The 22,508-nt window shown below is 28.6% G+C and overlaps 1 protein-coding gene across 3 annotated transcripts in view; it reads left to right on the top strand.

The window, feature by feature from the left end:
• LOC123290873 (headcase protein-like) overlaps positions 1-22,508 on the top strand; it is a 415,650-nt gene that overhangs the window by 118,259 nt on the left and 274,883 nt on the right. The window lies entirely within an intron of this gene.

Below are 22,508 nucleotides of genomic sequence, written 5' to 3'. Positions count from 1 at the left end.
ATTAAACATAGTTACATTTCTACTCACAGTTAAAACCGTTCAATAAATTTAAATATTTGCTTTCAATGTTACTTTAGTTAAAATTTTGAAGTAAACAAGCGAAAATAAACAATTGACTGAGATAATTGTTGAAAAACTTAATGTTTAGACAGTGTTGATAACACTGTCACATTACGCTTACATACATGTCACACACTGACATACCCATATAATACATACTATACTGTTTGCTCATAATTTTCGCTCTCACGGGTAAACAGTGATGTTTACGAAAAAAATATTTCAAACAAAAGTTGTTTATTTTTTTATAAGGAACATTTTTTACATTTAAACTTTTGTTCTACCTCTAACGGTTTACAAGATGGGTCCTACGCACCCAAGAGCCAATTGGCCTTATGTTGCTCATTTACGAACTTGACCTCACTTTTTACGTCCAGACCACGCTATAAAAATTTCAGCTTGATATCTCTTTTCGTTTTTGAGTAATCGTGATGACAGACGGACAGACGACAGACAGACAGACAACCGGAAATGGACTACTTTGGTGATTTCATGAACACCTATACCAAACTTTTGTTCATTGGTTATATTTCATATACATGGTTTAAAAACATAAATTTTGGAGAAGAGAAAATTAGACAATTGTTTTGCTAAAATAATTTTCCTGCTTTCCTCGAAGGTGGATTAGTTAAAGCTCGAATGAGCCAAAAATTTCTTAGAATCCCGAGTTTAAGTGTCATTTAGCAATAGGTTTGAAATGAGGATGATTTACTGAGTAAAGCAGAAAAGAATGAAAGTGAATATCGTAAATCACAAAAAAGAAATTTGTTTGGGGTCTACAATTGGTCGAGTTATATGGTTGAGAGCTAGTAAACTGCGATACGAATTTTTCCATGTGTCATCCACGCAACTCATCTGTAAATTTCTTCTTATTTTAATCAAAATAGGATGTGATTCTAACGTTTAAGGATTACAGCTACCACAAACTTTTTTTTTTCGTTTCATTTAAAGTTTTCTTCAATCCAATTTTCTTTTTTAAATTTTTTTTTTGTTTTGCTATATTAAAATAAAAGTTTTTTTCACGAATAAAATAAAACAAAAAAAGGTTGCTAAAAGATCATTAAACGGTTATTGATGACTCTTAAGTTCTTTATTATTATTATTATTATTATTATATTTTATTGAATATATTTCGCTTTGCGTGATTCAATAAAAGTCACGAATTTATTATTAATAAGTTTGTATATTATTATTATTATTGAAAAAAATTAAAATAAAAACAGTTTTATTATAAAAAATCATGTTTACCAACTTTTTTTTAAATATTCAATATATACTTATTAACGAGTATGTTTTTAACGAAAAAATAGTGCTGGGTCGCTATGAATGGTTGTTAAATTTTTAATAAGATACACATGTCAAAAAACCATATAGGATTCTTCATTAGTTAATTTTATTTTAAGATAAATTATTATTCAATTCGTTCTGAAGGAGCTTTTAAACCTAAGCTAATTTCTTTCACACAATTAAAAAAGAAATTATCACTTACTAATTGTTTGTAGAAAAGATATATTTGTCGATAAGAATGTAAGTGGAGGAGGTCATATTGGATATTAAAAAAAACCACCCTTTTGTGTCGATTTATAATTTTTAATTGAAACTTGTTTAGGCGCAATCAAAATCGAAATACGGAGATTGAAGCGGTAAAAATACGTGACGTGAGCACATTGGAGTGTTACGAAACTTAAAACTCTGCCCCTTTTATTTTTCTCACTGTATCCTTTTAAAAATAATTGCGTTACCCATTCACTGGTGTCGCTAGTTTCTGAAATCGAACAATAGTTTTATTTTCCATTCACAGATTGATAATTTATTTTAATTCTATATAATCAATTAATTATAAAAATTTATAATTATTCTATTGAAATCATTCAAATTTGTCTGTATACTGTATTTGGTTCCCAATAGGGAAATATCTATAAGTTTCCGAAGGGGATATCCCTGCCATTTCTCAACATGAACGAAAAATAAATTGTGGAAGTCCCACAGGGGAAAAATTAATATCATCAAATATTTATTCTATCTCAATGAGTATCCCATTAGATGCAACTTGGGAAAAATTAGTGAGAGATCAATGTTTTTACATTGGAACAATCCTCGAAGTTCCTAACTACTTTTCGTTTGGAAAATATTTATTGGGCATGTTACAGCCATTCAGTCCCAATATATACATTTCTAATGGGGAGTTTGTTCAATATCACGTGATAATGAAGCATAGCACAAAATTACAATCAGAATGAAAAAGTTTCTTTTTATTTCGAATGGCAGTTTTAGCATTTAAATTGTGAGAAATTAACAAATGTATGAAAAAATGAATTTTTCAAATTATTTACAATTTTAATTGAATTTACCGGTTGTGTAGGCGAAGAGGATGTGACGGGCTTCATAAAAAATATAAATCGATATAAAAAAGTAGAGTAGAGAAAAGTAGAGTTTGCAACAAAACGCCGCCTCACTTATATTCTTATCGAAAAATATATTGTATCTACAAACAATTAATTAAATTAAAATCAGTATGTACGTGAGATACACAGCAAATTCGTTCGTCAAAAAAAATTCGACATGAGTGTTGTCGAATAATAAAAAGATGAGAATATAATCGGTATACGCGCACACATAACATAAGCTGGCGTGTGTGTGTGTGTGTGGGTGAATGATTATCACCGTCAGTCATGTCGAGCACCAAACAGTTACCTACAGAGTCGACAGACCGATCAGACTAGGTTGTTGGTGGTCGGTGGACGGATGGTCTACGTAACAACTCTCTGAAAACGGGGTGTGTTTGTGTACATACACACAAAATGTGCAGGGTTGTTGACGACAACGATGCGATGCAAAAGCAAACAGAACTGGAGCTTTGGTTGACTGGCGATGATGCGATACGATGCTTTTAGTGGTGGTAACATCTATGAACAGGGTATACATAGCTTGGTGGTGTAGGCTTACCCTTGAAATTTGTGCGTACTATTGCGTCGCAGTGGGGTAGGTCTTGAATTGTGCGTAGGTCGGGGTGCGCTTCGATCGTTACCATGCTACTATTATACGTTAAGTTAGTTGTATATGTTTCTTGTCAGGGACAATATGTATTTTATTTGATCGAGCTATTCTGCTATGTTCTGGCGGAGAACAACTCAAATACTATTGTTCCCTCTTTCTAAATGTTTTCTCTGTAGCTCTATCCAGATTGTTCTTGTATAAAACGTTGTAATATTTTTCTTGTTAATGTACTCAATTTACCTATGTTTTTTTCGTTATAAAATGATAATAATATTTTCTGTTGGATATTTTTAACGAACAATATACTTTTTGAGAGATGGAAGTATTTTAATGTTTGCGATGTCACTGAATTTGAGACTGATTGGAAATATTCCCCATCAAATCACAATCTTTTCTAACTACTAAGATGTTATCTTTTATATAAAGAAAACATGAATTAAGATTATCCAATGAAAAATATGATCGATCATTTGGCAAGAAAACTTCGCGCAATATTAAAATTTACGTTACATTAAACCGACTCAGTGACCGAGTGAGCAAAGGCGCAACCTTTAACCGCTTGACTACTGACTGGAGCGGCAATCTAATCTATTATTAATTGGGGGGGGGGGGTAAATCACAGTGTCGTCGCTTGTATAAGAACAAAATAACTGATTCCACTCACATAAAAAATTTAATTGTGCATTCGGATATAGTTTAAAATACAAAAATATTGAAAATAATGATGTGGAAGTCCTCTGTTATAGATGAATATGTGAGAAACGGAGGTTAACTCCATTATTATTATTACATAACATTTTGGTTTCCCGTCAAAACTAGAGTATCGAAATTTGTTTTTTAAGTAGTAGTTTTAGTCATTTTTTAAAAAGTTTCACATTGAATTTTAGTTCAGTTATCCAAAAATCAATGATTTATACGATGTACAAAAAATCATTCTTGAAAGTCGTGCCAGTTTAGTATAAAATTCGACGTAAGCGAAAAGTTTTTATTACCTTTTTTATGTGATACCTACTATTAAATATCTCATATACGTTATACGTTACATTTTTATTCCTGAAAAAGTTTCATAAATATACCCAATTTAATTGCAGTCTGCATCTCCATTTACTTAACTGCTATCCCCTCCTTGACTGTGTAACCAGATAAAGTTGAGCTTTATTTTTGTAGAAAATAATACTTCTATTCATTTCAAAATATATTAATTTTTTTCTATAATTGAATTTAAAAAAAATAAACATAAATATTCTAATCCTTTAAAAATTCGTAAAATTTTCATTTTGTTTTTTTTTTTTTTTTTGTTAAATTTTGCAATTTTTATTACTACTTGAAAATCAATCCTGTTTTTTTTTTTTAACAAACGTAATTATACTTTCCTGTATACGTTTTCATGGTATTTCCATATATGCTCATGAATACATACCATCCCTAAAAGTAATTCAATAAGTTTACCGAAGCATTCATATTACTGATTAGCTTGGCTTAAATATATATGTACGAATACGTACGAATTTTGCAACCCTTTATTATAACAAACACATTTCCTACCCTAGATATTTGATTGGAGTATTAAAAAAAAAAATAATACAGAGGGTTGAAATATTTAAATAATCAATAATTATGTCTAGTGTTTCTACCAAATTTAAGGTTTCCCCGTAGGACAGAAGGAAATCGTAATTTTTTTCTATGTTTGTTTTATAATAAATATTTAAAACAATGCGAAAAAGAAGGTTTTTTTCTAATATGGAAAAGAATATTTAATTTTCTTTTACCATGGGAGTTAGTATGAATAATCGGAACATTATAAATACAGGAAATTGCTATTTTACATTTATTTGACATTTTCTGTTAACTGTCTGCGCTGTTTAAAGACTTTTCGATCAATGCCATCCGGCCGAGTGTAAATATTTTAAAAGTATCGCACAGCTGAACAGAGAAGGGATATGCTTTGAGACTTTTCAAATTATTCCAGTCAAATAATAAATTGCGAATTTAATAAAATAAAATATATATATATATATTAAAAATTATATGAAATTAAAATTTTAAAAAGACAGAATTTTACCAAAATTTCAAATGGGTAACAATTTTTTTTAAAGCTCGTACGGGAACTTCTTATAACTCATTTTCTAGAAGAAAAAAAAAATATAAACTTCCTTCTAAGATTCATATAAAATTTAGGGACGCATTTCTCAGTAAAAAGCGACAGACGATGATAAAGTTTTGAGCTACGGATTCTGAAGTATAAAGTTTTTAAATAGGTTTCCAAATTTGTTTAGTTATCGCAGAGATACAGCCGTTTGAATTTTTGGTAAAATTTGGTTTTTTTAATTTTCATTTAATATTTTTGATGATTGTATTTGGTTTTTATATTATTGAACATGACATGTGACATGTGTGTTTTTCATGTGGGTTTTTGAAAATGTATTATGAAATATAATTTTTCACGTACTTTATCCGACGTGTGGATCCGTTTACAGAACACATTTAATACAAGGGAAATTTAAAAAAAATTTAAACTCGCATTTGAAACATATCTTTCCCTGAGCCGATTTGGAAGATAATCGAGCTAAATTCGCACTTGAAACTAAGAACACCCTCCTTTTAAATATCTTTCAAACAAAACCGAAAAAATTAAAATCGCTTTATCTGCTTAGGCGCTACGATGCCAGAGACAGACGGACACAGACACATAGCGGTAAAACTTATAACACCCCTTTTTTAGTTCGGGGGTTAAAAATAGGCTTTCAAATCAATATCAAAAGCTCTAAAATGATATATGATAAGATAGTTACCTCTAGAAGATAGTAAGCTCCTATCTTCGAAGTTTGCCTCTAGAAGATAGTAAACTTCTTCTATACATGAAGGTTTAAAGTTCCATAAAGAATAACATTTTTTATATTTCGCAATAAAATTAAATGAAAAGAACCAAAAATTGATAAATAAATGATGGACTATACCTAAATCAATACAATTGAGTAAAATTTTCAGGTAAAATAAATTAAAATGTAATTATTCCTGTTAAATGAAAACTATTATCGAGATAGATAATTACTGATTTGATTTGATTTAATGTATTAGTTTACAAACTATGTTGTTTACTTCGAAATTTAATTTAGACATCTCTGTTACGGATCATCAATAAATAAAGTTACGATTTCTATTATTTGATTTACTTATTGTGTTTTTTTTTTTTTTTTTGTAATTAAATTGTAACAGAAAACTTTACGACATTGAATGTTGTTTCATAGAAAAATGAAAAAAAACAAACTTTCGATACCTTCGCTTTTATAACGTTTACTTACTTGTTAAGTAGAGAATTTTCGTAACAAGTAAAAATTGATATTAGCTCTCTTTTTTCTGTAATTATGATTTTAATATATATATATATATATATATATATATATATATATATATATATATATATATATATATATAGCACTAGATTGATACCCGCCCGCGCTTCACTCGGCTTAGAAGTAAAACCCACCGCTTTATAGTCTCCACACTCTCTTGATATACACAGTTTTCAATTTTGTTTCAAATTTTAAATAGTCATAATTCATTGCGTATATCAGAATAGTTGGCCATGATTTGTTTGACATTTACTATTTTAAATTTTTACAGAATTATTTAATGTATGGTTCAAAATGATGATTATAGATGAACCAGATCAGTGATTATAGATGAACCAGAATTATTGATTTTAAAATTTCGCAGGAATGGCTTATCGTTTATAAATACTATCGCATATTCTATCAATGTACACTGTTTAAATTGTTCCCAAAAAAACAAAATTGAAATTACGAAGCTCAATTCCGACTTCTCCCTGTTTTTGCATTGTCGATTTTTATAAAATCTCCCTTTGCAAACCCCCTCCACCCTCTGTAATGTATGATTGCTGGCTAAACAGAGATATTTTAAAATTTGATATGGAATCAAATATTACAATAAAACGTTTTGAAACCACTGACATGATTTATCAATTCATACATGTTTTATTCCATTGAGGGTTGTGTTTTTCTCTATTCCCCATTGCTGTTCACAAATATATAAGCACAACCCCTGATGTAATATGTGGTAGGTAATGTAAGTAAGAGCTGTTCTCTGGGTAAAAAGTACTATGATACTTGATGTACATATATTTTTCTCTCAACAAAAGTAGTGTAAGATGGGTCATGGCATACATTTTCCCCACGCATATATATTTATCGGAAAATAAAATCAACGGTGAAAAGCACATATTTTTCGTTCCATTAGTGAAGTAACTTTTTTCTAAAGCATTTTTTTCCTCTGAAATAGATAAAACAATTATAGAATTTTTTTTATCATAGTAATATTGTTTTCAAAATAAAATTGATATCGTTAAATTGTTTTTCGGAAAGAAATCTATTCTAGAAGATGTTATTCGATAACAAAAAACAATATCGTGCTTCAATTGCCTGAAAACTAAGTACTATATTATCGTTAAAAATATTGTAAAGTACTTGAAAAACTTCTAATATACTTTTAGTTCAGACATTGGAAAATTTTTTAAGTTTAATAACAAAAAAGTATAGTTAGTTTAGTTGAACTAAACTTAAATCAGATTGCAAACCATTAACGGATAATAAAGAAGAGATTATTGAAAAAATACACAGCGTGATCCATTAAAATGGGTTTTATTTCTTTGATCACCAAGTCGTTGAAAGGTGTTAATAGGTAATAGTGTTAAAAAATATGAGGAGATAGAGTAGAATCAAAATATAAGTTTCACGTAGATTTATCGTTATCTCACCCTGCATCTGCAAATATGTACAGCGTTGCTGGATACTAACTCTGCATAAATGCAGTTCGAAGCGAATTAAATAAATGCCGTACAACAATAAACTCGCGGGACTTTGGAAATTGACGAGTGATCAACAATTTTTCTTTGATTTCCGGTGCCTTGCGCTTCAAATACCTTTTCAAAGTTAGTATCCACCAACCCCGTACATCTCGGCAGTTGCAGGGATGAGACACCAAGAAGTTTGACATTCATGTTTTCACCTGCACTCATCTGTACCGCGCAAAACTAACGCCATGATGCTTAAACTGACTTTAACATATAATACATCTTTTTTCACATGATTTCTGGTGGGCTATTTCACCCGAAAATTTTTTAGCATGGGCTTGTGTTCTATAAGATTATTTAAGGTAGTTCTTTCAATACAATCCAGTATAAAATAATTTGCTTATAACCAATTTTATACGTATATACAAAGCGTAACAACTACACTGCATTCAAGTTATTTTTTTACTGCTTACTGTAGTGTACATTACTACAAATGAATAAAATAGAATTAATATACACATACACACCTACATTAAAAATAATACTCGTAATATTACATTTAATATTTTAGGGAAACTAAACTGTGAATAATTTTTTTTTTTAATGATTCTAAATATAAGAATTGAGAGATGTTGAGACAACAACTTTTCAGAAAAACTAGTTTCTCTCCGTTTATACCTTATGACGATAGATAATTACTTGGCTTTTCAATGTTTTTTTGACTCCAGATGACAAAGTATTGTCTTTCCATAAAAAATCTTTTTTTTTTTCGAATGACAGTTTTCGGTTGGTTAAAAGAATTATGTTTTACGTGAATGACAATACGGTTTGCTAAAAACAGAAGATACAACAGAAAATATTACATATTTTGAATTCAAAATAAAACAAAAACTTCATGGCAATCACAGTTAATAAAGGTTTGAATGCGTACTGTAATAATTCATATTAAATGTACAATTGTTACAAACATTATGAACGTATACCACGTAACAAGTAACGTTCAAAACGTGACCAGTCTACAATATTACTAAAACAATAAAAACAACATTTTTTATTAAAATTGTACAAAATAATACATAACAAAAATTCGAATAAACGAAATATATTTTAATACCCAATGAAATACAATATTTCTTATCAAGTATTTGTGTAGCTAAACATATGGGCCTGATACTTAATAAAAAAAAATTTGAATTATATTGAATTTCTTACATACAATTTTAAATAACAAGTTTTATGCTCTTCCGATTCAAGCAATCAAAGAAAAAACATTATCGCAGAGCCACTAGTTTCACGTAAAAAAACTTAAACGTATTTCGGGCCACTTAAAAGGCTTTGTCCTAAATTGTCCTAAATTTGAAAAATTGGTTTATACTATTTACAGTATGTTTTTTGCATTTTAAAAAACCAATTCAAATTTACTGCTAAAACAGTATAATGCCGTCTTGAATGACATCATTACTTGACATACTATCATTTTTGTATATGCAAGTTACAAGTATTTGCAAGTTTACATGTTTTAGTGTTTGTAAGCTTACATAGCCTTTCATATGGCGTGACGTAATACCTTCAAAGTTCATCTGATTGGTGTATGCTGTCATGTGACCGAGTGTATAATATTAAAGAATTTATTTAAAAAAATAATAATAATCCTTATATTTTATAAAAATTAATTTTGTGTTTTATTTTCTACATATTATGATTAATCATTAGAGACTTTTATCCAACTGATTTATTTTTAGTGGACAAAAGCCTATTTCATTCAAATAGGATAATTATTATAAAAGACCTCTGTTATAGGCGTACATGTCAGAGAAACGGAGGCTAAACCCCATTATTATTATTATTATTATAATTATTATAAAAATTTTAAGGATTTTATGCAAAAAAACCTTCTAGGGAATTTTTCTTTAGTAATATAAATTACCTAGGTGTATATATTTTTTAGCATTTAGACGGAAATCTACTAAAAAAGAGGCGTTGATAAATTGGCCGAACGAATAAATGTGAAACCATAAAATCGAATAAATTTGAAATATTCGATTATTCTGGACAAACAAAGTAAATGCGCAATATCTCAAAAATTTATTATGATGTGTAATTTAGATTTTCTGATATAAATAGTACAAATAGAAAATTTGTTTTTTCGCAAACATCATTTTTATCTGAGATAGTTCACTAACGTTTTAAAACCACGTTTGCTAGAAAGTGTGGTTTATAAAGCTGTAATGTCCGTTGAAATCGTGTGACCGCAGCTTTAACCACCACAACATACCTCAATATGAATTTTCTCTTTTATCCATTAAAATAATCCGTTTTAAAATTCATACGTTTACGAACACAAGAGAAAATAAAAGTTTTTATATATACATTTCATAAGTACTTACATCAAAATCATCAGTGCATAAGTTTTTCTTCGACTCCCTTCTGCAGTCAATATTCTACACAATTAAAAGTTAATTTCAAACATTATTATTACAAAAAAAAAGTTTTATGTAAAGTATACTTTTACATATTGAGAACATTACTATACTATGCTAACTATATATACTTTCAATATTATGCTTGTCAAATACAGTTTTTTTTTTTCTCAAGAAAATTTCCCTTCGCATAACTAGTAATGAAAATGTCTTCATTTACAACAGAATAAGATGTGCTGAATATAACATTAATACGCAAAACCTATAACTTTGTGATAAAGTAAATTATTCTGTTCACTGGAAAATTGTAGTAAAATTTATTTTTTACAATGTTTCTTCTTAGAAAAATTTTTTACTACTTATAAACTGATAGAGAGCAATTTTTGTGTTTCAAATTCAAAAAAGAAAATATTAGCTAGCTTTAACATAACCATAATACAATCTATTTTCTACAGATTTTCTTTTGACAAATATTTCCATTTTTAACCGTCTTCAAACAAAACAGGAGGAGGTTGTCAATTCGACTGTCTTTTTTTTAATGTGTGTTACCTCAACACTTTCGACTGGATGAACCGATTTTGATGATCTATCTATTTGAATGCTGGTGCTGCTTCCCGTGTGGTCTCATTTAATTTTGGTCGAGTTCTGACAACTGCATCCATAAGAAAACCATAAAAGATTTAAATTTGCATCAAGTATGCACGACAAGAGGACGAATAATTCAATATCATGCCATCCGATTTCGATGATTCTTTTATTTTAGTGACAAATTAAATTAGTTAGTGTACTTCAAATTCACTAAAAATCACAAAATAAAAAAAAATTTAACAAAAAGAAAATCGACTTCAAAAGAAAAACTTTTCCAAAATAAAATAATATGCACTAAAAAGTAAAAAAATAACGATAATGTAATGTAGTTAAAATTATTGTTCTTTTTGGAGTCGGTGTCATGCCAAGCTAATGTAGCAAACTGTTCTGTCAGAGTTGTTTCCATGGCGGACAGCGACTCTAAAAATAACAATAATTTTAACTATAGTATATTATCGTTATTTTTTTACTTTTTAGTGCATATTAATTTGTTTTGGACAAGTTTTTCTTTCGAAGTCGGTTTTCTTTTTGTTAAAAGTTTTTTTTTTATTTTGTTATTTTTAGTGAATCTGAAGTACACTAACTAATGTGTCACTAAAAACAGGATCATCGAAATTGGTTGGCGTGATATTGAGTTATTCTTCCTCTTTTTGTCATGCATACTTAATGCAAATTTCAAGACTTTTATGGTTTTCTCATGGATATTGTTGTCCGAACTGGACCAAAATTAAATGGGACCACACGGGAAGTATCAGCTTTCAAATAGATAAAGAATCATCAAAATCGGTTCACTCATTTAAAAGTTCTTAGGTAACACACATAAAAAATACAGTCGAATTGATAACCTCCTTCTTTTTTGTTTGAAGTCGGTTTAAAAAAGTTAAAAATTGGTCGATCTGGTAAAAAAGCCAAAGTTTTGTTTCGTTAGTAGATAAAATATGTGATTTCAATTTTCGGGATCGAAAATTACTTTCTATTAGAAAATATAAAAAAAAAATAAAAATTCAATGGATGATTAATGATTTTATAATTTACTTGTAGTATATTATATAAAAGCTCGTCTTCATTGTATGTAATTTTCTTTTTCGTATTTTTTTTTCTGTGGAAAACTTGAAAGTTAAATTAACTTGCAACTCTCAATATAATAATTTTAGTCATTTAATAAAAAGAAAAGCCATATTTGTTTTTAATTAATTAATTTCATTTGTTTTTCATATTTTGTTATAATGTTTTACTTTTATTTTTTTGGTAGACATATATTTATGAAAAACATTTTCATAAGTTTTTTTTTCTTTATGTTATTATAAAAATTGGTTAAGGAATTTTCAAGTAGTTAAATTATTAAAAATTTATTTAGATGATTTTATATTATAAAGTTCATTGTTCGATCTTATTCTGAAGTTGAAGGTTATAATAGTTATAAAGATATATGAGCTTCACAACAGTGTTTGATTTAAAGGCTCAAAATTTTTTTATAGTCAGACTTTTACTCAAAGAATATGTGGTTAAAATTTCAGCATATGTATCCATGCAAATTTTTAAGAAAAAAGTCATTGAAAATCGATATAAAATACATTGGTTCTTATGGAGGAATCTCAAAAAACGACATATTTTGAATGTTTTTGATAATTTTCACTTGGAATGAATGAAAACATATTTTTAAAAAAACATTTTAATAGAAACTTATTATATAAACATTGGCATAGAAAAAACAAAAACCAAGTGTCTCCGTCCATAAAAGGGATGTAAGAGCAGGGTAGATTTAAGGTTGAAATTATTTTGATCTTATTTTCAACTTTGATGATGAATTTTGCTGTAACTTCATGAATGTAGACGAAAAATAAGAAAAAAAATTTTCGATATGTGCCTTGGTTTTCGAAATATCGAAAGCTGAATAATTAAGCAAAATTTTCAATTTTCGATATTTTGAAAATTACGCCAGATATCGAAAAATTAAGTCATACTTTTCGTCTTATATCCTCAAGTTATAGTATAATTTATCATCAAAATTATAAATATATATCTTGTAAATTAGTGACCCCAGTACCGTGCTCATACACCCTTAAGTTACAATCAGCATTCATTGAAATATACTTTTCAGTCAGATAATGGAACTGCAATTGTGTCACCATCATCTGGCCTATAATTTAGTACAGGTATTTCGAAAGTCAGTATAAAATTCAAAACTGACAGTGTACAAATTCCTGTGTACAAGTGTACACAAGTGTACAAGACACTGTGGCAAAAGAGACATAGGTCACCTATTTGTCCGAAAAATAGGAGTAAAGGTCGTGTTTAGCGGGGATGGTGAAGTTAAATTAGATTAATAATCGCTGATAGAAAGTTATAATCAAAGAAATTAATTGTTGGTGGTTTTGATACAAAATTTTAACACGTAATTTGCGATAGATGAATTAAATTTGGGAAAATTTCAACATATCAGATTATCGATTTATTTGGTAAAACCAACCATTACAGATAAAGATGATACCTACTTCTCGTATCCATGATTATATAATAGCTGTATATAAAACTGAGTATTAAAAAAAACTAATACATGTTACTGACAACATAAAAGAGTAAAAAAAAATTAAAACAGGGAAAAAGTTCCTTTTATCATGGATAACAAAAAAAAAAAAAAAAAAAAGACAAAAAACACAGTATTATACTCACTGCATCCTCACTATATGAGAAATAGTGAAAATATGGAGAAGAGTGTATCGTGTATTAAACAAAATGGTGTGAATTATTTCACAAGAATTTATTATTATGTTCAACTAAATACGAACCTAATTGTGGATAAAAGTGGTACTGTACTTTAATTTTACTAGATTGGATGATAGCCAGTCATAGATAGTCATAAAATTTTATAATTTGTAAATTGGAATAATTAATATGAGAAAAAAAAACTTCTATAAATAATAAAAAAGCAACAACATACAGTAATATCTAGTGTTCATTCTCTCAAGGAACTGTGTCCAGTGTTGCTTAACTTCGGTGACTAGACGAGAGCCAGTGTTTTCAACGTGGTACGTATCTCCCGTGGTATGCATGTCGTTTCCGAGATGACAAATTCATTGGTTTACCCATATCAAATCACTCAACGTGGCTAAAGAAGTTTTAACTTCAAAAAGTATTTGAAAGAAGTGAAAAATCTTTTTAGGAAAAAATTTTGCAGCAAGATTTTTATTGCTGAAAATCAATCCATAGATACGTAGAGTGAATTATTTTCTTGGCCCATAAAAACTTTTTGAATGTTAAAAGGAAGACAAAAATTTTGTTGAGTCAGGAAAAACATAGCGCCTTGAAATTTACCAATATTTCGAGCTTGAAACTACAAATGACACGCTTATAAACATTTGGAAACATTTGTCTTGTACAGACATTTTCTAATGAAGAGCTTTATGAAAGATCTTGTAATATAACGAATTGATTTTTTTAAATACTTTGTGGTGGCGGTTTCATACATTAAAAAAAAAAAATTCCAATAGTTTATTTATAAAATTTTTGTTGTGATAAGGAATAAGATAATAAACTAATTGAAAAATGAGTAAGTGAGCAATAAATAATATGAGAGTAAAAGAAAAGAAACATATACTAGTAAGAAAATGAGATATTTATCTCGTTTTAATGTTTCACATAAATCATAAAGTATACATTTTTGATTATAAAAAAATAACTATTTCGTTGAGTTTTCTATTTCTCGATCATTTTTTTGAGATATTGATCTTCACTTTATTCTTAGACGAAATGTTTTAACATCACGCACGTGAATCAAATTAAATCATTAGTAAAGAGTAGAATTACACAAATACAAATGCAATATTTTAAACTTGCATAAAATAGTAAGTTTTTTATTTGTCGTTCTTTTTACTAACAAAGTCGATGGTATACAAATTTTAAACTGTTTCAAGTGCATTTTTCTCAAATAAAATTTGAAATGACTCTATAGATTTTCCAATCTTTTATCCAGACCTGATATTTTATATTCCAAGAGTAAATTGTTACACATATGATTACAGTACCTGAAATATCTATCTAAAAACGTTCGACAACTCTCCTACAAGTGACATAAACTGTCGATTTAGGTGTGTTCCACCAGAAAAGTGGATCCCTCTTCTCAATTAGACCCCCCCCCACGTATCAATTTTACAACAAGAAAAAATAACCATTTTCTTAAGCGTTGAACCTTATTTCTTTATAAAAGTTATTTCTTTGTAGATTAGGTATTACTTTTACTAAAATATTTTTTGCAAACTTTCATATTCGTAAATACATCGAGAAAATTTGAAACGTTTCGATTTTTTGCTTCTTCGTTTCCAATAGTACTTCTCAGATAATTTTTGATTAGTAACAATTTCGAAAAAATCGATCTGCGCTGGTTACTGTGACAGGAATAGTTAGAAGTAAATAACAAGCGATTAATAGTTCGATATAAATGCCATATAGTTATTATATCTGTGAAATTACTGTACGAAGAAAATTATTGGATCAACAGGTATTCAAATATTTCTGAATAAGTATTCAAACATTTCAAGTCGTTTACGAAAAGGAATTTATGATAAATAAGTTTGCAGCATTGATTTGTGTTCAAGCTAACAATGAAGAGAATATACCATGATTATCGATAATTGAATAAATTTATGATCTATGGATAAAAGTTTGAAATTTTCGTAATTTCAAAAGAAAAATCGCATTTGTCCTCGTCAACAGGTTACTTCAAAGTCGCTGAGCCCTTGTTCCTAGAATACAGTGAACACTGGTAGTTACGCCACTGTCTCCTACAATTTTGTAACTTTTAATCGTTTTCTTACAAAAATATTAAAACACGTTAAATAAAAAAATTTGTTTACATACAAATTTTCACTTACGGTTGGATTTTTGCCATAACAATTAGTTTTTAACCGACTTCAAACAAAAACGGAGGAGGTTATCAATTCGACTGTATTTTTTTAATTTTTTTTTTTTTTATTTTTATTTTTTTATGTTTGTTACCTCAGAACTTTTGACTGGGTGAACCGATTTTGATGATTCTTTATCTGTTTGAAAGCTGGTGCTTTCCATTTGGTCCCATTTCATTTGGTACAGTTCTGACAACGGTATCCATGAGAAAACCATAAAAGTCTTAAATTTTCATTAAGTATGCACGACAAGAGGACGAATAACTCAATATCACTTCGATGATTCTTTTTTTAGTGACAAGTTAGTAAGTGTACTTCAGATTCACTAAAAATCACGAAATAAAAAAAACTTTTAAGCAAAAAGAAAACCGACTTCAAAACGAAAACTTTTCCAAAATATATTAAAATGCACTAAAAAGTAAAAAAATAACGATAATACAATGTAGTTAAAATTATTGTTATATCAACTCTGACAGAACAGTTTTCTACATTAGCTTGGCTGACACCGACTCCAAAAAAACACAATAATTTTAATTAACTACATTATGTTATCGTTATTTTTTTACTTTTTAGTGCATTTTAATATATTTTGGAAAAGTTTTCCTTTTGAAGTCAGTTTTCTTTTTGTTAAAAGTTTTTTGTTAATGCCAGTATGCATCTACAATATCATGTATTTAGTTATGTATGATTATATGTACATGTGTATATGCTAAGTTATATAACAAACCACCTCCAGGTACATAAAATCAATAAGTACCGGTAATAAACTCAAAATTGTATATGAGATCTTGATATAGTTCGTGATGGGTACTTTTGGAATATCATGTTTGTATGTTATGTACCTGCCTGTTATGGTTGGTTCTATATATATTGATATGTGTGGAAAGTCAAATTAGAAATCTATCAATCAAACTAATGTCTGAGAATATAAACAGTCAAAAAAGTATTAGCTGCAAGAAAATATGTTCTTAACATGGCAGCAAGTAAATATTGGCTTGTGGAAAGTTAATAAATTTTCTTGTTATTTATGTTTTTTTTTGCTTATTAGTATTTGCATACAATATTTAAACTTCAAACTTCAAAATTTTAATCATATTTATTAATGGTGCAATGGCGTAAACTATTTAGACAAATAACTTTGCTCTTAATTAAACAAAATCGAAAAAAGAAAATACACTAATACCAGGACACGAACCCGGACATCTGGGATTCTTGCACAAATACCTTATCCAATTGAGCTAGTCTTGAGAAGTCCCTCAGACTTAAAATACGAGTAAGACAGTGACAACCTAACCAGTGACAACCAAAAATACGAGTAAGACAGGGAGACAACATTTTTTTTCTACCTATCTCATTCCTATTGGAAAAACTGAGATAGGTAGAAGAGTCGTATACCCGTCTCGCTTCCTCCTCTGTGAGCAATGCGGGCTTGGATAAAGAGACACACAATAAAGTTATAACAATGGCACACTGTACTGGAGTGACTATATTTTTTTCAATTCTTTTTATTTAATATTTTCTTGGCTATAGAAATTATTGAAGAAATATTTACTTGTAATATTTACTAATCAGGATCTTCAGGATTAACGATTTAATAATATAAATAAATCACATAACTTTGGTGGAAGCGCAGATAACATAATATTATAATAGTTTAAAATATAATAATAGTTTAAAATATAATTTAATATAAATAATAGTTTAAAAACTAAAAGACACGCTTTTGTTTCCAGCTAAACTATTAAGTATAAAATAATTTCCATTTGTTAAAAAAAATAAAAGAGTGATCATTTTACCGTAATTTTAGGTCTGCTTTTTAAGACTGTTTATAACTACTTTACTTTTACCAATATCTGTCGATAAAATATTTACAATAATTGAAATCTAGTACCCCACGCTTTTTCTACGATAAAATCGTATTTTTTTTTAAGTTAATTAGACTAGCTAAGAAACGATCACCTGTAATAATTATTCGGTTACTCTGCTAGACCTAGTAAACACTAAATAGCCATTTAAAAGAATGACGGACTTCAATTTAAATATCAGTCAGTATTTGATAGACTTCAATTTAATGAAAATACTTATAACATGTGTGTAAAAGCTTGGAGCTTTTATATAGCTACAACAACAACAACAAGTAATAATACAACCTATAGCTAGGCCAGCTAGCTAGTCTACCTTACCTACCTTAGGTATAGCTACCTATACCTATCTAGGTGTAGCTTATCTATCAAGTAATCAATAAATAAATATGAAAATGTATATTATGCTACGGACTAAACTGAATCAAGATGGATGGATGATATATTATTACTATGTATGTACATGGATTCATGAAATTTTTTTCGCAGGGCTTAAGTAGGCGGGGGGTGTAGGTAGTACTTCACAAATTCGTCAAATTTGAGGGTCTCTTCCCCTTTCCCAAAAAATTTCCTTTTATTTTTTATTAATGATTAAAAATATTAATAAAATATAAGTATTTCTGTTAAGTAATCTTCTGCACTAAAAAATATCAAAAGTAATATATTACGTCCCCTACAAATTCTATTTGTTTTTCACGCTACGTTGTATAGTTTTTTAGTAAATTAATTTTTTAACTCGTCCGAAAATACATTTTTTTAATTTGGATATTTATTACGGTCTTTGAGATACGTAGGTATAAAAAAAGACTTCCTGTAAAATGAGTCAATGATGAATTTTACAAAATATAAAAATCTTTTCTATGCATAAAAATTGGCAGTACATAGTTGGTGTGGTACTGAAGTCATGTGTTAGTCTTCATAGATTATTCTTCGGACATGTGCAGCAGCTTATGCTGGAACAATCATTATCTCCATAGATAAATTATGTGTTTTATCCACTTTTCAGATTCTGTTTATTCAGTTTTTTTATTACCATTAAAAAACGGCTCAACTAATTCTGCTGAAAACTCTTTCAGTTTTTAAATACGCGATTACGCGTTGAAGCCTGGTCACGTGTAATTGTCATAATTGGTTCGCGAGATAATCGAAGCGAAAGAATCCGAACAAACATACTCACATACGTACATAAACACACAGAGACATCACATTGAAAAGGTTGAATTCGGCTATTGCGGCCTTTAAACCGCGGAAATATTGTAAAACTGGAGATTTTTAAAATCAGCCTTATTACGTTAACTTTCTCTGAGAAGTTAATGATTTTGAGTGTGATAATGAGCCTATCTAACGTAAATTCGCTATTTCGAAAGAAAACTATTGAAAACTATAGAAATTAAGTTGTATGTAACATTGTTTACTTGTACTACTTGTCTTGAGAAATACAAAAATATTTTGGCCGGTTCAAATTCTTTAAATTCACATTTTTTCTGAAATTACTAAGATGTGTTTTTGTAGAATACTGAATATATCCCGTTGAAAAATGTTTATGAATTTACATTACATTATAGATTTTAAAATATTTTTACACATCAGATCTTCATTCAATGAAGAAACACAATTATCATCCAGAGGGAGAGACAGACACAGAAATCATAATTATAATTAGACATATTTATTGACTGTAGTAATTTAAACGTTTTATTCATTATCAATAATTTTCCTTTGATGTTGATTGGACCGTATATACCATATTATGTATATAAATATAAATAAATAAAATTAACAAATTAAAACGGAAATCGAGCGTAAAAAAACTTACAACATGTAGTAACGTATACTGATTATCAGTCGTTAGTTCACAGACAGACAACATACATTTCTCTCGTATTTTCCTATTGGCTGCCGTTCATTATCATTGTGGTTAATAATTTTTTTTTTTTACTTTTTTACTAAAACATATAAAATGTATTTTTTCCTTTTTTTTTATGTTTTTTATTTAATTGTTTTCTGTATGTGTTTGTATAGTAAAAACAATACAACGAACTGATAAATATAATACAGTTTTCTTTTGTTGTTTTTTAAACGGTCAACGCACTCCGAGAACTTCTGTGTAAAGATACGTCAATGTGTTACAAAATATTGCTGACAATTTAAAAAAAAAATAGTATAATAAAGGAGTTATCATATTATTTAGAAATCCTGAAAATATAAGAAATTGTCGTATTGTAAAATCTATGAATGTAAAAGTTTTCCAACAAGTATTATTACATTATTGCTTATTTTGCCCTTTAAACAAGTGAAAACAATCAATTGACTGACTTTATTGTTGAAATACCATGCACAGGCAGTGTTGATTACTAAGTAACATTACACATACATATATGTGCCACATTTATAACTGATATTCCCATATAATACATACTATACAATTTGCGCATAATTTGCGCTCTCACGGGTAAACAGTGATGTTTACGAAAAAATGTTTCAAACAGTAGTTGTTTACTTTTTTATGAGGAACATTTTTTCCATTGAAACTTTTGTTTTATGTCTATCGGTTTACAAGATAGGTCCTACGGACCCATGACACAATTGACCTACGTTCCTCATTTACGAACTCGACCTCACTTTTTTCGTCTTAAGTACGCTATAAAAACTTCAGCTGGATTTCTTTTTTCGTTTTTGATTTATCGTGATGACAGACGGACAGACGACAGACAGACAGACAGACAGACAGACAACCGGAAATGGACTAATTAGGTGATTTTATGAACACCTATAACAAATTTTATTGCATCAATATTTTTAAGCGTTACAAACTTGGGGCTAAACTTAGTTTACCTTGATATATTTCATATACATGGTATAATAAAGGCAATATACAAAAATTTTAATATGTAAAATTCTAGCGACCTGCTTCAGATTATTTATGTAATGTATATTTTAATTGGGATATGAAAACGCATCTTGATAATGGTGAAACCGTTCCAAAATTCCTTGCTTGATTTAAGAGAAATTAGCGCATAAACATACATACATCGGCTTCAATTTATACTGTGTAATGAATACGGACGGAGTTGTTTTGTAAGATCATCGAACAATTTTTTAAATCAGTAGAAAATGATTTGCTCCCAAACTTTTACAAATTGAAATACCTGAAATTTTTCAAAGAAAAAAAAAAAAAAAACTATTATCATTAGATTTGGCATTTTTATGATGCGTTTTACTTATAGGCAATTTTAGTACAAATATGATATACAAATTACATAATAAACAAAAATAAATCATGATATTATTTCTCCAGGCTGTTTTTTCTTTAGAGGTAAATTTTTAGACCGTGAGTCAATTTTTCGCCATTTGCTGACACGGTAAGCTTAAACATGAGGAGTAAATAATATAATTTGATAAAGGAATATAGAAGATATCGAGTTGACAGGAACAAACAGGATACAAAAATATTATATATGATGTTCCGTTTCGTTTACAAAAAAACAGTAATCAAAGATTACTTTTTGTTGCTGCTTGGTACTACTGCACTACTGGCAGTTGTAAAGTTGACAAATTTGCGTTCCTAATACTACTACTATTTAGAGATATATTTTTTCTCCTTCCAAGATATCGCATTCTTACTCTCTCCGATAGAAATATCTGAAATATCTGAAGGGCACCATCTGTATCCTCATCATGTATCCAAAGAAATTCTTAGCGCAGGAGCTGTGTTAGCTGAGTGAATTCCCTCAGAAATTGAAAAAATTATTTAAAGATATATTTTTTCTCCTTCTAAGATATCGCGTTCTTACTCACTCCGATAGAAATACGTGCGTTAGCTATGTGAATTTCCTCAGAGATTGGAGGAAACTAAGAGTCTAGAGAAAAAAATCACGGGAGTACTTTTTGCTTAAAACTGATAAAAAATTACAAAAATATTTTTAATTTAAAAAAAAATTCAAAATTTTGTACTCAACCGTACTGGTTCTTTGCGGAATAGTGTAAAGAATTTTTGAGTGAATTCCTTGTATGATGTGTATATAATACAAATAAATGTATTAAATGTAAGGATACAATTTCTACCGCTACCGTCCGTACATACTATGCTATACTTACTATACCGTCAAAATAAAACAGTAAACGAATAAAATATAACGATTGTATGAGTTCTAAAGCTATGTTACATTTTATAAATTATTATACAACTAAGTTAAATAAGTAAGTATTCCATACCAGATAAAACTTATATTCTATATAATAAATATTATATTATTTTAAAGTGAATGTTCAAATGCAGATCTGGATTTATAGAAGTATCAGATTTGAAACTATGGTGAATTTTATCGGGGATACTAGTTGAGTTCCTAATCATACGGCAAAGTATGTGGAGGAAAATCCTCTTTTTGACGAATTACTCCAAAATCTAACTAAACAATTAGAAAACTTAATGTGGGAAACACAATATTTCTTAATTAAAAATAAAAAAGTAAATTTATTATTTATATTTGTTTACTTAATTTATATATGAATTTAAACGTCCAATTCTTTCGATTATTAGATATATTTTAACATACAATGGCGTTAACGTGAATTGGTTGAGGCGCTTGCAATGAATCCAAGAAGCCCAAAAGCTACTCCTGAAATGTGTGTATTTATTTCAAAGAAATTTAATTAAAGAAAATAAGATTAACAAAGATTAGTGCTACGTCAAAATGCTCTAATTTGGCTAGAGATTTTTTAATATATTATTCATAAAAAGAAAGTACCTCGACCATTAAAATTTCTTCTTTGTGATCTGGGATCTTTTGCGTGAATGAATGGTTTACACTCTTAAATGATTAAAAATATTTAAAAATTAAATGAAAAACTGAAGGGTCATACAATTAAG

Source organism: Chrysoperla carnea, chromosome 1, assembly GCF_905475395.1.
Source record: "Chrysoperla carnea chromosome 1, inChrCarn1.1, whole genome shotgun sequence".
NCBI lineage: Eukaryota > Metazoa > Arthropoda > Insecta > Neuroptera > Chrysopidae > Chrysoperla > Chrysoperla carnea.
The sequence above is the reverse complement of the archived record's forward strand: the minus strand, read 5'-3'. Positions and strand labels throughout refer to the sequence as shown.